The 15,981-nt window shown below is 34.1% G+C and overlaps 1 protein-coding gene across 9 annotated transcripts in view; it reads right to left on the reverse strand.

The window, feature by feature from the left end:
- DGKH (diacylglycerol kinase eta) overlaps positions 1-15,981 on the reverse strand; it is a 217,618-nt gene that overhangs the window by 88,049 nt on the left and 113,588 nt on the right. The window contains exon 1 of one of the 9 annotated variants that reach the window (XM_031958439.1): positions 151-889. The exons of the other annotated variants lie outside the window; for them this stretch is intronic. The gene's annotated coding sequence lies outside the window, so the exon portion shown is untranslated. Of the gene's footprint in view, positions 1-150; positions 890-15,981 lie in introns of those variants that run through there. 9 annotated transcript variants of the gene reach the window in all.

Raw genomic sequence — 15,981 nt, forward strand, 5'->3', positions numbered from 1 at the left:
ACTAAACATTTTAAATGACTTTTTCTTTCCGTTAATTCATGATAGGAGAAGCACCAAACCAAAAATAATAGTCATAAAAAAATATATATTTTTGTGTGAGAGAAAAACAGAGAGAGAGAGAGAGAGATCCAATCAGTCTTAGCCACTCACCCAGTCACTGCCAGACTTTCTCTGCTGTTGATTTGGGCCCTGCAGTACCTCATTAAGTTCAGTTACACTTTAATATATCTGCCCAAACTGTCAAGTGCAGCAGGCTACCAGTCACATGGGCAAGTAGTTCAAACCTTTCAGCTTTGGGGATTTTTTTTTAACTGCATATGGAATTGAAAGGCATTTCACTTAGTTCTTTCCTTCAGTTTTCTACTACTCTCTTTTGATAGAGCTCATTAACAGTTGGTCTCTCCTCTTCCTGAATAAATAGTTAATGCAAAAAGCAATGCTTCTCTCATTACTTAGAAGCCAAATGGATGCTTTATTACTTGAAAATGTTTTTTTTTTTCCCTAGGACAGCTCATCAAATGAAACAGAGAGAAGCCAGTAAATCATAATACACTCCTGGCTTCAGGAGCCAGCAGAGTGCTCCAGAAATCTCTAGGCTTTACTGAACTTACTGATATTACCAGAACAAATACTTCCAAAAGCATGTATTTCTCTTTATGACAGCACTACAAGAATTCCCTTTGTTATATATCAAGAAAAGAATTCATCCTACAAATAAACTACAATATTTGTTTTTCTTCTCAACTTCTGTATTTTAATGGTAGAGTTCTATCTAAAGTACAATGAACGAATAAAGTTTTAATTAGTTTTAATCCCTTATTTCCTAAAAAGCCAGCCATTTTTAATAGGCAAAAAGATTATATAAGGAGAAAATGTAATTGTCCTGCATTTTTTAAAAATTGACTCTATACAAATGCCTCAAGTCAATCAATCAACAGGTGTTTATTAGGCATCTACTATGTTCTAGGCACTATATACCATGTGCTGGAGAAATAAATACAAAAAGTGAAATTATTCCTTTTCTTCAGGAGTTTATATTCTAATGAGATCAAATGTTCAAGTATTTTTCAGTAATTACATGGTTATATATGGTTATAATATAGTTGTTGTTTGTCTTTTGTTCTCAAAAAGGATCATGACATGGAAGTAAATTGGATTTAAGTGAAAGAGGGCTAGGCAAGGTCACCTGCCTCACTTTCTCCTCCAGAGTCATCTGGGTCCAGTGGCAAGATAGAGATCAATGAAGATGATCCTGGATGACATGGGAGACTTTGGTCTTTTTAAGCTAAATTCTTCAACAGGTCTCAGTCTGACTGAGGCTGTCTCCATTTAGTGATTAAGCTAGGTGGCAATTGAAGCAAAAAAATCTCCTTTTTCACATAGGCCAAAAAAAAAAAAAAAAAAATTTAAATAAATAAATAAATCTAGGAGGAAAAGATCTTCATGGGGTCTGAACAAAGGAGAAAAAATTACTACTCACATTCAGAGTCTGTGAGGACCCAAACAATGACCAAATAGGGCTTGGTCTAGGACCTGCTGATGGCCAGTGAGAATCAGATTAGTTTTAGTTTAAGGCCTGGTCCTTAAGAAAATTATCTAACTACTAAACCGCAAGATATTTTGGGAGGGTTGTACATATATATAAACTTCATATTCTCGTGAAATAAAACAGAATTTAGTGGACTCATTTCAAAAATCAATCTTTGTAAAATTTAGTGATATATAAAAGACAAAACAACTTTTCTACATATAAAAGTAATTATAAAGTTGAAGGCAGTTCCTGCATTACGCACACTAGACAAATCAGTATTTTGCCTTTACAAAGTACTACCCAGGAACAGCAAGAAGATATAAGAAATATCCTTCATTCCCTGCTGCTACTTACTTTTGGAATTTCTTGTCATTTCCTCTCTTTGCCTTTCCTAGGACACTGAAGGGGCTCACTACCTCTATCCATCTCCACTCCTAACCAGATAGCAATTCTTTTTCACCTTCTTCCATACTAGATCCAGAGTGAAGTCTGTGGTGGCAAGGGATGAGGGCAGTAGTGAATGAGAAAGGAAAGAAGAGGGTCCCACTGTATCCTCACTTATCCCAGAAACATCCCCAGTTACCATCCATTTAACTCTCCAAATAACTGCCACCCAAAGGCCTGGCCTTCACTTCAGAGTTCAAGACCAATTCAAAGGAAGGAAAGTCTAGAAGAACCAGAATATGATTTTCCTCTGAAATGTAGAATCTTATTTTCAGTCTCATGTACAGAGATAGATCATTTAGTATCTATATATGACTATATATGGTCCAGAGTCAAAAGTGGAAAAAAAAAATAAAGGGAAGAGACTTAGAAGGAAGCCTTATTTATTTCTTTTTGATTTTCCTTTTATTAGTACCAAAAGTCAATATATAAATAAAACCCCCTAGGAAATATTGAAAGAGCTGTATCCATGACCGAAAGGGAGGGGAGAAACCCTGATAAGAAGCAGTGGCAATAGACAGAAAAGATGGCTAGTGATTAATATCAAGTGAGATATAAGAAGTATGAGTTCTTATCTCCAGCACCCTGAATGCCCTCTGTCACTCCCTTCACCTCCCCAAATCCCCCAAAACCTTCAGAGCTACCCTTCTGAAGTCCTTGCCACAATAGCTGCACGTTTGGGAAAGTTTCCAATCCCAGGGTCCACTGAGTAGAAGAAAAGGGGGGAAAAGGAGAGTTCCACTTCTCTGAGTGATTCTGAATGTCTCAAGTCAAAATTTGGAATGCATTGTCCCATAGAAACCTCATTCTACAGGTGATAAGATTATATAAAATTGTTGGTGCGGTACTATAATTATCTGCAGATGAGCCCGTGAACCAAATCATTAGTCTCTGGGGAAAAGACTTCCCAACAACTAACCACAAACAAACAATTTATTGGTAAGTTAGAGGCTAGCTTTTATTCTGTTTTTAGGATCAGTATAATAATACCTCAGTTAACAAATTCCCTGAGAAGAAAGCTCTTTTTTTTCAAAGTCAGTCTTGCTTTAAAAAAAAATACCCAGCATTAAATTATACAAAGGAAGGCTACCTATGTTCATAGATGGGACAAAAATGTGATAAAATAGCCATTGTTTATCCCATATAAACACATGGCAAAATAACAAACCCAAACAATGAATTTGTGTTCTGTTCTTGCTCTTTTCTTTACCCACCTCAGTGTAAATTCCAACTTTTTCATCTATCTCCCAGGATCTCTTCCCACAATTTCACCCCAAGCAAAACCAGTGGAGAGCAAATAAGAACTAATGTTGTTGGCAGATTGATTACATGTGAAGTGTTAAACTACAAGTTAAAGTCAAGTCAACACATTCTTATTAAGTACCTACTATATGCCAGGCACTGGGGTAGTGAAGTTTAGACAAGAGTGCTGGATCTGAAGTAAAGAAGACTCATGTTCTGAATTCAAATCAAGCCTCAGACAAACTGTGTGATCCCGGGCAAGTCATTTAATCTCATTTGTCTCAGTTTCCTCATCTGTAAAATGAGTCGGAGGAAGAAATACTAAAGCACTCCAATATTATTGCCAAGAAAACCCCAAATGGGGGTCACAAAGAGTCAAGGCTATATAGAAAAATGACTGAATAACGTTATGTGTCAGACACTCAGCTAAGTGTTGAAGACAAAAAGAAAGAAAACAGTTCTTGTTCTCAAGGAACTCACAATCTAATGCACAAAACAATAAGCAAAAAAATCATGTTCAGATACCTTGGAGAAAACCTCAGAAGGAAAGCGCTAGATTTAGGGGGCTATGAAAAGGCTTCATGTAGAAAGCTGGGTTTTAGTTGGGACTTGAAGATAGTCAAATAGTCCAGCAGATAGAGATGGGGCAGAAGAGAACTCTGGGAATATCCAGTCAGCATCCTTCTGTTCAAGGATGGGCACAGCAGACTTAGGATGAGTAAAGATGAGGGCTGGCAAGGGTTTAGAAGGAAAATGGAAGCTTTTCTTTCTATTGGAACATGGAAATGACAGGAAGCCACTAGAGTTTATTAAATGAGTATGTGTGGTGGTGCTAGGAATGAAGAAAGGGTTTTTTCCTCTGTTAATGAAATTTCATTTTTGGAGGAACTAAAGAAATTAATCTCTCCTTAGCTGGCTCCAAGGCAATCATAGGATCACAAATTTAGGATTTGGAGTAAAAACCCATCCAAAGAGATAACCATAAAACAAAGCTACTTCATTTTCTAAGTTTTTTAAAAGACCACTTGAGTCCTATTTCTGGGAGATATTGACAGTGAAAAAAGTGTCAGTGTGTTTTTTTTAACAGGGCCAAGGACTCCTTTTAATACAGCAACCAGCCTGTCTGACTAATGGTGGTTCCTTCCCTCCTGACTTCCTGTTCATTTCAACAAATACTTAAGAGATTTAAGTACTGACAACTGGATAGGTACTGTGTGCTAAAGCAAGAGAAGTAAAGAAAGAGATAAAAGAAATCCATTCTATTCTGAAGATGCTTAAATATACAATTTCTATTTTAATCATAGTTAAAGGCTCTGTATGTATCCTAATCTTCTAACCAAAACTATTCCTACCTCTCATCCCCCTCCCCAAAAACACCCAGCTTCCCTGTGTGCTTACATATCTGACATAATTTTAATTTATAATTTGATGATTTTTTCATCTTGTAATCCTATTCATATCTGATACTTTGGACCCTTCCTAAAATAGAAGAAAAGGAGAAACACTTATTAAAAAGCTGCTAAGTGTCAGGAACTGAGTTAAGTGTTTTATAAAGATTATTTCATTTATTCTGTACAACCCTGGGAAGTTGGTGCTATTATGATGTTTATTTTATGTTGAGAAAACTCAGGCAGATGGAATTTAAGTGACTTGCCCAGAGTCATATAAGCTAAAAAGCTTCTGAGGCTGAATTCGAACTTGAGTGTTCCTGACCCCGACCGATAGTCTCTTCATTGCACCATCTAGGGATATCTGTAGCTCTGATTAAAGAAATTTCTGGCAAAGAAGCGCATCCCTGAAACATAGTCTCCTTGTTATACTTTCACACTTTAAGTGCTACTAGTTTATATTAATTAATCTTATATTTTCAAGGTCTTCTTAGTCTGCTTAGTGTAAAGTATGACAATAATACATAAAACAGGCATGAAACAATCTGGCATGGCATATATATATATATATATATATATATATATATATATATATATATAAATTCTATGCTAAAATAACACAACACTTAAAGCTTCAAATGAACAGAAATAAAAGAACTTGGATATGAAACACATAACTTGAGAAGGGAAGAATTCTAATTCCACATTGATTTTTCTGTACAGAAACATAAAATCTTTATAAAATCTAGAAGCTTCTAATATGAAAACAGCAATTGATATGTATAATTCCTGAAAACCAAAAAGAATTGACTGACTTTCTTGAGGGATATTAGAGTAAGAGAGGAATTTAATTCAAGCAACCAGTCAATCAATTAGCAATTATTAAGCACTTGTTATGTGCCAGATATAGTGCTAAGCACTAGAAAGTATGAATTTTACCAACAAAGTAGTTACTAATTTGCAAATTACGAAAATAAAAATAATGACAATAAGCTTAGATTTCTGAGGACTGCTACAAAGGGAAAAAACTAATAAATTGGAAATTGTATAAGAAGAAATTTGTCATCTGCTAGCTAAGTACCTAAGGAAAAAAAACATTTAACTCAAAAGAATTCTTAGAAGATTCTGGGTCTGACCAGTACCAAGTAAAGTGGATAAATCAAAGCATATGACTGGAGAGAACATTAAGAAGCTCAATTCTCTATCTGCAAGGAGTTCAAAGAACTAAAATATTAAAAACAGATAATTATCTAACTTACCTTTGTTGTTCTCCAGTGAAGGAGAACCTTTGAAGCCTAGTAAAAAAATCAAAGGCTTAACAATTTCTACTGTAAAGGAAGTTCTTTCTTATTTCTATTATTTTCCTCATATCTGACCATGTAAGACTCATCTACTTCTGAATTTTTGTAAATCATCTTATTAATTTTATACTGTAATTAATAAAAGGTAGGGGTTAATTACAATAGTCTAGCATTTATGTAATGCTTTAAGGTTTGCAAAGTGCTTTACAAATTTATCCTCACAACAATATAGAAAGATAGGTGCTAATGAGCAGGACCAGGAGATCATTATATACTTCAACAACAATACTATATGATGACCAGTTCTGATGGACCAGGCCATCCTCAGCAACGAGATCCACCAAATCATTTCCAATGGAGCAGTAATGAACTGAACCAGCTATGCCCAGAAAAAGAACTCTGGGAGATGACTAAAAACCATTACATTGAATTCCCAATCCCTATATTTATGTACACCTGCATTTTTGATTTCCTTCACAAGCTAATTGTACAATATTTCAGAGTCTGATTCTTTTTGTACAGCAAAATAACGTTATGGTCATGTATACTTATTGTGTATCTAATTTATATTTTAATATATTTAACATCTACTGGTCATCCTGCCATCTAGGGGAGGGGGTGGGGGTAAGAGGTGAAAAATTGGAACAAGAGGTTTGGCAATTGTTAATGCTGTAAAGTTACCCATGCATATATCCTGTAAATAAAAGGCTATTAAATAAAATAAAAAATAAAAAAAGGAAGATAGGTGCTATTATTATTAATCCAGTTTTACAGATGAAGAAATATATGGGGAAATTGAGTGATTTGCCTACGATCACATAGCTGGAATGTGTCTGAAGCCAGATTTTAAAAATAATAATATTTATATAGTGCGTGCTATGTGCTAGGCATTATACTAAGTGCTTTGCAATTATTATCTCATTTAATCCTCAAAAGAATCCTATGAAGTATGTGCTGCTATAATCTCCATTTTACAGATGACTGTGTTTGAATCCAAATTTGAACTCAGGTCCCTAACTTATCTGCTGTGCTACTGCCTAACTGTGATACAAAAAAAATTATGAAAGTTTTTACCCTGAAGGAGCTTACATTATAACAGTGATAACATGTATAGCCATAATTATATATGAGATACATTAAAAAGGTACAAGAGTTAAAACAAGAAAGGTCTCCTAAAGTCTTCAACTGGCGGAATTAATAATCTCAAAAACTTGAACCTTTCCTCATGAAACCTATATCTCTACTTTTTGTTCCTTCAAGATTTTCTCAAATTTTTTTGAATTGAAATCTACAACAAAATACAAGACCACAATAAACTTCCAACACAAATTTGAAGAGATCTCCCTAATTGTAAGGGTTCTCCCACTTCTATATTTCGCAAGATTTATCTTGTCATTTCCCTCCCTTCTGAGGAAATGATAAAATTTTCCCTAACATTTAGAAGATGTCAAGTCTGTCTTACAAAAACAGTAGCATTCTTGATCAGTATAAAGCCCTATTTTTTTTTCTGCCCTCCTAGACATTACAGAAATATCTTAGGGACCTCATAATTCATCTAGCCTAACATACAACCTAAATCATGACATACCATTTGGAGATAATCACTCCTAATGGATGGATAGCCACTTGGTTTTCATTTAGGACCTGAAATTCTGAAGCAACATCGATAATGTTCTTTTTGCATGGCTTTCGGTGTTCATTTATTATAATTGATACAGAAGTTAATGCTTACAAAAAGAGAAAAAAAAGCATCATTCCCTCAATTTCCAATTTTATGTCCTAGTGTTCTTCCCAAAATTGCACAACATAAGTGGATCCCATCATCCACAAGATGGCCTTAAAATATTTGAAGACAATTATCACATTCCCTTTTTTCCTCCAATTCCTTTAACCTATCATTGTATGGAATGATTTCAAATCTTTGGGTCATTTTCTTCTGGACAAACTCCACTTTGTGAATGCTTTTACTAAAGTATTTGTTGATATAAATTAATTTGCATCCCCAATTGGATTCTAGCCAATGCAAAGGACAATGTGGGTATTTCCTTATTCCATTGTATAAAACTTAACAAGCAGATTTTAAGCATTTTGTATGTATCAGGCATTATGCTAAGCACTAGAAATACAAAGTAAAAAATGAGAGCCCTTACCTCCAAAAAGATTATATTCTGCTGAAGCATTCAACACGTACATAGATAAATAAACACAAGAATGACAAAAAACTGTGGAAATCAGGAAAGACCTCATGGAGGAAATGGCCTTTGAGATGATCATTGAAAAAAACTAAGGGACCCACAGGGTGGAAATAAGGAAGAAAACTATTCCAGGAATGTTGGACACCTTGTGCAAAAGCATGGAATAAGATGAAATGTCATGAATAGGAAATGGCAAGTAGGTAGGTTTTAGGAAGTAGTCTGAAAATAAAAGGGAGAACTTGAATGTAAAGTACATTAAATGTCTAAAAGAGGAGTCTATATTTATCTTAAAGTCAATAGGGAACCACTAATGCTTCTTGATCAGGTGAGTGACATAGAACTGTTCTTCAGGAACATAAATTCAGCAATTATATCGAGGATAGGAGGATAGGAGGATACAGAGAGGAGAACAATAAAAGATTATTATAGGTTGAGCTAATATAATAAAAATGATAATTCTGCCTAAATTTATCTACTTGTTCAGTGCCATACCAATCAAACTGCCAAAACATTATTTTGCAGAACTAGAAAAAATAATAAAATTCTTCCGGCAGAACAAAAGGTCAAGAATATCAAGGGAATTAATGGAAAAAAAATACAAAGTATAGTGGCTTAGCAATACCAAACCTAAAACTATATTATAAAATAGCAGTATCAAAACCATTTGATACTGGCTAAGAAATGGAGTAGTTGATCAGTGGAATAGATTAGGTTCACATGAGGTTCATAAGCAAAGCCTATAGCAATCTAGTACTTGATAAACCCTCGTAAGACATAAGAACTCACTATTTGACAAAAATTTATGGGAAAACTGGAAAATAATATGTCAGAAACTTGGCATACACCTACGTCTCACATCCCATACAAAAATAAGGTCAAAATAGATACATGATTTTAGCATAACGCATGATACCATAAACAAATTAGGAAAAAAGGAATAATTTACCTATGGGATCTTTGGAGAAGGGAGGAATTTATGACCAAAGAAGAACTAAAGAACATTAAGGAAAGGCAAAATGGACAACTTTGATCACATTAAATTTAAAAAGTTTTGCACAAACAAAACTAACAGAAACAAGATTAAAAGTGAAGTACAAAGCTGGGAAAAAATCTTTACAGCCAGTATTTCTGATAAAGACCTCATTTCTAAAATATATAAAGAACTATGTCAAAAATTGTAAGAATACAAATCATTTCCCAATTGATAAATAATCAAAGGATATTAACAGACAATTTCCAGATGACAAAATTAAAGCCATCTATAGTTTTATGGAAAAAATGCTCTAAATCACTATTGATTATAGAAATACAAATTAAAACAACTCTGAGATACTACCTCATACCTCTTCAGTTGGCTAAGATAACAGGAAAGGATAATGATAAATGTTGGAGGGGATGTGGGAAAACACTAATGTATTGTTGGTGGAGTTGTGATATGATCCAGCCGTTCTGGAAAGAAATCTGGAACTATGGCCAAAGGGCTATAATGCATACTCTTTGACCTAGCAGTGCCATTACTGGGTCTATATCCCAAAGAAATCATAAATGAGGGGAAAGGATCCACATGTGCAGAAATATTTGTAGCAGCATCTTCTTTTTATGTTAGCAGAGAATTGGAAAGTGAGTAGATGCCCATCAGTTGGGGAATGGTGAACAAGTTGTGGTACATGAAGGTAATTGAATATTATTGTTCTATAAAAAAATGATGAACAGGCTAATTTTAGAAAGACCTGGAAAGATTTACATGAACTGATGCTGAGTGAAACAAGCAGAACCAGGAATACATTGTACACGATAACAGTGATGATCAACTATGAAAGCCTTGGTTCTTCTAAATGGTTCAGTGATGCAAAGCAGTCCCATTAGACTTTGGACAGAAAATGCCATCTGCATCCAGAAAAATAACTAAGAAGACTGAATGTAAATCAACACATGCTATATTCACTTCTTTTTCTTTTTTCTATTTCTCTCATAGTTTTCCCCTTTTTCTCTACCAACATGATTCATAAAGCAATGTGGGTTAAATAAATAAAAATATATTTTTTAAAATTATTACAGTAATCTAGAAGAGAGGTGATTAGTGCTAAAGTGGTGAGATTTTGACAAAAATAGAAAATCTTTCACATAAGACTTATCATTAGCATAGTAAAGTTGTCCCTAAACTTTACTAAGCAGGTAGTTTATTACCTAGACACAATGCAGCAGGGGGGTCCAAGATTCATAGGAAAAGGAGGAGAGAGAGCTACTAGTCAGTTCAGGGGCTGAGATGTGGAGAGCCAGGTCATTCTGCTTGGCAAATAATCAAGTTCTGCCCAATCTCTGACAATGCTTCCCTAAAAATATTTAAAGAATGTATAATTTTCAAAGGTCTATTTGAAACCATTTTGGCTCTTACCCACTGTTCACTGGCAATTATGGCTAATGGTCCTATTTGGCTACAGGTGATGATCTCTTGAAAGCCTTTCTGTCCTTTTTTCTTTTGGCTGACTGGCATTTTCCTGATTGGTGAATCACTGAAGCCAAACAGCTATCTGATCTATGGCAGGGTTTCTGTAATGAAGATTTGGAGGTCCAACTCTCTTAGTATCACAAAACAGATCTTCAAAATAAAAAAATGAATTAGCAGAAAGGTATTGGCAATGCTATTTAGCCAAACAACACATAAGCTAAGGGTTGCTATGTGTATTGAATTTTAAATACTTTTTTTTTCTAGATACAATTTGTTGTTGTTGTTTAATCGTTTCAGTCACATTCATCTCTTTCTGATCCCATTTGGGGTATCCTTAGCAAAGATAATGAAGTGATTTGCATTCCCTCTCCAGTTCATTTTGCAGTGAAGAAACTGAGGGAAGCTAACAGGATTAACTGACTTGCCTAGAGTCATATAGCTAATTGTGTTTCAGAAAGAAGAGTCTTCTGATTTCAGGATTGGTACTCCATCCACTACTCTGGGTACAGTACTTGTTTATAAATCCAAATGATAGAGGAAATGATGAATAAGCTAAACTTATTATAAATGATACCTTAATAATTACTTGAAAATGATGAAATGCTATACACTTATAATAAGAAGAAAATTTGCTAACAATGAAAATTAAAAAGATTTTCATGAGAATTCTTTATGATTATATAATCTATCATCCCTTCCAAAAAAAAAACTACTAATAGATAGATAATCATCTAATCATAAGGTAGAAAATCCTTCCACCTTATTATATAATCCATTATGCCTTCCAAAAAAACTACTATTGGAGATAGAATGATCTAAACATAAGGTAGAAAAGCCTCCCATCTTGTAAGAATATCTTGATTACATATCAATATATCCATCTCCAAAAGATACTTAATCTCCCCAACTTTAAAAAGACTACACCCAAATTATCCTACACATGTATCATTTAATTCTCCTTAGAATATGTTTATGAATTAAATACAAATTGAACTGTATTATTACATATGGTAAATAAGGAAATACTGAGGGTACAATGACCCAAATTATCCTACACATGTATCATTTCATTCTCCTTAGACTATGTTTGTGAATTAAATACAAATTGAACTGTATTATTATATATGGTAGATAAGGAAATACTGAGGGTGTAGTGACCCAAATTATCCTACCCATGTATCATTTCATTCTCCTTAAAATATGTTTCTGAATTAAATACAAACTGAACTGTATTATTACATATGGTAGATAAAGAAATAGAGAGGGTATAGTGACTGGACTTCTACTGCCTTTAGTACAGGGAACACACAAAGGTTCTAAGTTTCCTAAAGCACTGAAAAGTCTTTAAATGACAACTGTCACAGAGTCAGTATATGTCAGGCAGCATTTGAACCCTAGTCATTCTGACCAATTCTCCATCCACTATACCAAGCTGCCCCTTTAAATGAGGTGATAAGAATATCTAATATAATGGAATAGTGTCACAATACAGCAGGTGGGTCTTAAGATTCTCATGATTCTGTTAAAACTTTGCCTGTTTTACTTTATTGCTCAATAAATTCTTTATTCTTCTTCATACTTCATACAACTTAGTCATATTTATCAATTGTAGAACAAATCTATTATGCTGGTGACTAATGATGGGCTAGGTATTAGTTGAGAAGAGGTAATGGAAGGATACCAAAAATCCTTATGGTAGAAATTGAAATATTACAAAGGATGTATCATCAGATTCTAGGGCTAATCATTACAGTTTTTAAAATAAAGTCTATTAACCATTTTTTCTATTTTGAGATTGTTGTGATAGACAGACAGACAGACAGACAGACAGGCAGACAGCAGGCAGATAGATAGATAGACAGACAGATGACAGATTAAACAGGATATCAGTTCTATTATCTGTTTCTGTGGGGATTAACTCTAGAGCTTCTGGTGAACCAGAATTAATGTTTTCATAATATCTTAAAGACAAAATTATTTTTAGTAGGATCCTAAGATCTTTACATAAAGAAGTCTTGTTTCCTTATTTAGCCATCAACATTTATGAAGCATCTGTTGTGTGCTAGGCAATGTGCTAAACACTTAGGATACAATATTTAAAACAATATCATCTCTCAAAGAGCTCACAATCTAATGAGAAAGACAACATAAAAACATATATAAAAACACAGTATATAGAAAATCAGTAAGAGGTCCTCTCAGAGAAAGAATCTAAGCTTAGGGAGGAAAAGGCTCCATGTAAAAGGAAGGCATTAACTGAAAGTTGGGGCATTAACTGAGAGTTAAAAGAAATATTTAAATAGAAAATTCAAACACATTAGTAATAACAAGAGTAAAAGAAAAATATATTTTGGATGTTGGAAAAGATATCGAGTGTTCTAAAGAAGTAGAAGCCATGATGGATTGGTCAACTGATGAAAGAAAAACATTTATTATGCTTACTAAGAATCAAAGTCTATATGCCAAACTGTGTATACAAGTGCAAGAGCAAATAAAGTCCTTGCCTTCAAGGAGCTTCCATTCTAAAAGGAGAAAATGCAGCCAAAGGGTGGTAGCCAGGGAAGGGCCCTTTGATCTGGAAAGAGGGATGGTGAGTAGAAGTCTTCTGATAGTGGTAGTGACTATATGCCTTTAACATTTAAATTTAAATATTTATTGACATAAACCCTTCACTTGTCACTTCTCCCATGCATCTTTATCAGGAAGAAGAAAACTGATATCCAGCTACTGCAGATGTTAAAGTCTTAAATCCACACATAATGAATTTGTAAACAGAAAAAGTACTTTTGAACTACAGTTAAAGTCATGGTTTCAAGGGTATCTCTTGGATACAGGATATTTAGGTTTTTACTAAAAAGGAACTACTTTCCATTTTCCCAACTATATAAAAGGGAGAGACCATAAGGCAATGTAGGGGAGGTTGATAGTGAAATTCCTAAAGAGTTTATGGAATATTCTTTCTGGCTGGCTGGCTGTACTCTATTCTAGGAATCTAGACAAACTAGCAACTAGCTCAAATACCTACCTTCAAGATCTCCTTGGAGGTTCTGGTATTGAGAGTAAGGACTTTTTTTTTTTAAGCAGATATCATGTGTACAAATCACATACTGTGTATGATGACAGTGTACAACATGCCAAGAAAGGCATGGAACTGTTCTTTTGTAGGACCACCAAGAATGCTGGGGTTAAAGAAAGTCAGAATTAAAAATCACCTTGATTTAAGGCAGAATACATTCCCCGAGGTTCTTGTGCTCCCACAAATCTAAATATATGTTATAATTATATTATTTTAATACTGCAATGAGATTGGTCAGTCATTCAGCACTCCTCATGAAATTTCCTATTTACTTTCTTATAATCATATGTAATCTTCCATATTATAATCATTAATATTTATGACAAAAAGTAGCTTTTCTTTAAAATAACCCAATAATGATTTTAACCAAAATTAAAAATAAGGTATCTTCAGATAATTTGTTGATAATAGAAAAACAGAACAAAGAAATTCCATACATAATAATACTATTTGGAGGAGGGGCTCTCTTTTCCTTCTAAGCACCTTTTGTAATACAATATGTTCATAAGTAAATGCAAAATGAATGCAAGGTAATTAGTCTCCAACCTATCTTCCCAGACTGGTTTCACACTACTCATGCTTACCTGTGCTAGTCACCACTCTAGTCAGTTGCTTCCATGCCTAATATTTCATCTCCACTTCTGGGCTACTGAATAGGTTGGCCCCAGTGCTTGGAAAATATTCCCACTTTCTTTAAGAGGGTATTACAGATTCATTTGGTGATTAATGCTCTCACACTGCCCAAAATTACCCAATATATACTTTACATGGATTTATCCTTTGATTCATTTGCCATATGCTGCTTTGCTTTTGGAGTATTTTTTGGAACTCTCCATCATCCTCCTGTGCCAGGTGCCTTTCCCCTGCCCTTAGCTTTTCAGCTTCCATTAGATTACAAGCTTACATGAGGGCAGAAGTAGTTCAGTCCTTATGTGTATTTGTATTTCCAGTGCTTAACATAAGACCAGGCCCATAATAAGCATCTAATAAATGTTTATACGACCACTAGAACCATATTCCAAAGAGATTAAAGAAAGATAAAAAGATTTTATATGAACAAAAATATTTATAGGAATCCTTTTATGGTATGGAAACTAAGGAGTAGTATCAACTAGGGAGTGGCTGAATAAATTAGGCTATAAAACACTATAAAGAAGAAAGTTTCAGAGAAATCTAAGAAGAATTGCATGGACTGATACAGAGTGAAATAAACAGCACTAGGAAAACAATTTATACAATTAAACATTGTAGAAATAAACAATCCTTAAACACATAAGCTCTGATCAATGTAATAATAAGCCATGACTCCAGATGATAAACCATGCAACCCACCCCTTGACAGAGAAGTGATGAACTAAATGTGTGAGTGGAATATACAATTCTGGACATTAACAACAAAGGAATTTGTTTTCCTTAACTTTAAAGTCTTGGAGTATTTATCCTGAAGGGAGATTAGACATTCTGTGCCCAGTCCTAGAATGTACAATTGGTAAAAAGCTGAGCATGGGATAGAAGATGCAGGACAGAAAGAACAGAATGAATTTTAATATCACAGGTTGGTTTTTTTTTTTCATAGCAATTCCAGCTATCCTAAAATGGAATGAGTTTCCTGGGAAAATGACAGATATCCAAAAACTGTAGTTAATCAAGCAGAAGCTTGATTACAGGGATAAGGGATATTGTAGAAAGATTTCCTCTTTAAGTATAAGTTAAGCTACATGACCTCTGTGGTCCATCCCATTTCCGAAATTCAACGATACTATGATTACAAAACTGACATTCTCACCACATACTAAAGTAGAACACTAAAGGAGATTAGAGCTAAATAGAAGGATGAAGAAGTAAATAAAGGAACCTAGTAGAGTTGGTTTTACTGTCCATCCAAAAGCAACAAGAAACATCATTTTTTAAGGAATTTGTCCATCTCATTTTGCAATGTTCACAATGGGAATTTATAAGACTATCATAAAGCTAAATAAAAACTATGTGCCATTATCTCTACTACAGAAGATAAGGGTTCCAGAAAGTCCTCTGGATTAAATCAACACATCTTCATTGCTTGTTGATTTTGGCACAAAGCTGGGAATAAAAACAATATGAAAAATACACTGGAAAATACACCAAAAAAGAAAAAGGTTTAATAAACTACATAGAAACTACACATAATATATGTTACATATTATTTCTTCAAAAAGAGCATTGAGAAGAATTGGACAAACCTAGCACCTAATAACATTACAAAAAGGCCAACAGATTTTATATTGACGGGATGATTGTTTTCACTAAAGCAATAATTTCAAAATCAAGTATCTATGACTTCTTGGTACAAATATCAAAATTAACATCAAACAAGAT

The sequence above is a fragment of the Sarcophilus harrisii genome, chromosome 3 (genome assembly GCF_902635505.1).
Source record: "Sarcophilus harrisii chromosome 3, mSarHar1.11, whole genome shotgun sequence".
NCBI lineage: Eukaryota > Metazoa > Chordata > Mammalia > Dasyuromorphia > Dasyuridae > Sarcophilus > Sarcophilus harrisii.